Source organism: Medicago sativa, chromosome 7, assembly GCF_051527215.1.
Source record: "Medicago sativa cultivar Bolivia chromosome 7, Bolivia_mono, whole genome shotgun sequence".
Classification (NCBI taxonomy): Eukaryota; Viridiplantae; Streptophyta; class Magnoliopsida; order Fabales; family Fabaceae; genus Medicago; species Medicago sativa.
In genome coordinates, this window is record NC_140755.1 from 29,692,171 (window position 1) to 29,694,371 (window position 2,201).

Genomic DNA, 2,201 nt, shown 5'->3' on the forward strand with positions numbered 1-2,201 from the left:
TCATTCAAAAGTCTAGTTTGATTTGCAAGCTCCTTGAGCTGCTCGGATTGATTAAGAAGATAATTTTCCATTAAAAGTTCAAGATTAGACTTTTGAATAACCTCTTGGTTATTAGCATAGCTTGGTGGTGTTGTTCTTTGAACCAAGGGATTTTCATTAGGGCTTTGGTCAAGACTTATCCCTTGGTTGTTTTGAATAAAGTTTATTTGTTCAACACTACCTAGTTTGCATTCACTACATGTTTTACAAGGTGATGTAGGAGTAGTATCACTAACATTAAGTTTTTCAAATTTGTGGGTTAGTGCATCAATCCTAGAAGCAAGGTGGTCATAATTAGAGACTTCGTACATACCTGCCCTCTTTTTGGAGGGTGAAGACTTTGTAGTGATTTCTTTATCAGTCCATAGAAAGAGGTTTCGAGCCATGTCTTCAATCAACGCGTAGGCTGTTTCGAAATCTTTGTTCATCAGAGCACCGCCTGCAGCTGTATCAACAAAAATTTTAGTAGCATGAGATAAACCATTGTAAAAAGTGTGAATGATCAACCATTCCTCTAGTCCATGGAGGGGGCAAAGTTTAAGCATATCCTTAAAACGTCCCCATGAATCGTGAAGAGATTCCCCCTCTTTTTGAGTAAATTGAAAAAGCTTTGCCCTTAGTTGGCCAATTTTTGATGGGGGAAGGAAATGGATGAGGAATTCACGCTTCAATTGGTCCCATGAGGTGATGGAACCAACTCTTAGGGAATGGAACCAATTGAGAGCTTTATCTTTTAGAGAAAAAGGGAAGAGATGTAGTCTCAAGGTTTCTTGGTTTTTCTTATACGTTACGGTGAGCCGCCAAAAAGTTGAGATGTGGAGATTGGGATCCTCATCGGGGGATCCCGAAAAACAATTTTGCTGCACCATTTTAAGTTGGGCAGGCTTAATTTCAAAATCTTCATCTTCAACCGTTGGATACACAATAATAGCATATGGCTCTCCCATTGAAGGGGTCACGTATTCTTTAAGAGCACGTCTTTCAGCCATGTTTGGTATTATTTTTATGTTTTCCAAGAAGTTAATGATGAAGGAAAAGAAAAAGTTAAAAATAAAAAGAAAAGAGAAAGAAGAAGAGAGAATTCTAATCACTAAGAAAAAGCTAATCAAATTAGTTAACTCCCCGGCAGCGGCGCCAAAAACTTGATAGGGCCAAACCGCAAGTGCACGGCCTATCGAAGTAATAGTAGTAAGTAAGAGTATCGTTCCGCTAGGGAGTTGGTCAATCTAATTAGCCTTTAGATATTGATTAGAGGAGAAAGAATTAAGAAGTTGGAGAGTGCAGTTTTTGAAAGTAAATAACAATGATGTTAAAAAGCCTCGGGATCATTGGTTCATCATAATAACGAATCTTTTCACAAGCAAGCCTTAAACTTATAATTAAACGTTAATCCTAATTACTAAGGACAAGTTTCTCTTTAGCATATCACAGCTCCTCTCGAAGTCAGTGAGTGTATCCCTCCAACAACCACACCTATTCTCATGGGTGATTGCCTTTGGGACCCTTGAAGATCGAAACTTTATGCGTCCCAAGGTTTGCTAGACTATTCTCATGTTTCGCAAACCTTGTCTAAATTCACTTGTTCGGATATCAAAGCTCCGCGTTCGCTTTATGAATTGATATCTGTGATGATGAATTAACCATTATCAAACCCTCCGCGTTCGCTTCCACAGTTTGATAATAATTAATTCATGTTTAAAACGGTGAATTTAGATTAGGAATTAGGGTAACAATTAATTAAGGTTTAAGACTTGGCTTGATCCGGATTACGTCATTAGACTTATCCAATGATCCCAAGACAAAGAAGTCTACTCACTTATGTTCATCGTAGACATGGGGGAAGAAGAGAGAATGCGATAAAAGTAAATTGCAAGGAAGAAAGTAAAACGAAATAAAGACTTTATTAAAATAGTACTGAAAATAAACAAAGTAAAGGATGATTGTTTATGGTGGAGAGCTACTCTATTTATAGCTTTACAATCGACTTAGAAACTAAGCAACTAAAAGGGTAAAACAGTAAAGCTGCAACAGGGTAACTTGGGCCCGAAGAAAAAGCAGCAAAAGAGGCTCTGGGGACGGGCACGGCCGTGCCACATGTTGGCACGGGCCGTGCCAAGCTTCTGGTAAGGGGAGATCATATTTTTGCCCCGTATCTTCGTATT

The 2,201-nt window shown here is 38.6% G+C and overlaps 1 non-coding gene across 1 annotated transcript; it reads left to right on the top strand.

Moving 5' to 3' along the window:
* Positions 1 to 555: 555 nt before the first annotated feature.
* Positions 556 to 662, top strand: LOC146905473 (small nucleolar RNA R71). The gene has a single exon (XR_015020962.1). It is a non-coding gene; the product is annotated as a small nucleolar RNA R71 (small nucleolar RNA).
* The last annotated feature ends 1,539 nt before the right edge of the window (positions 663 to 2,201 follow it).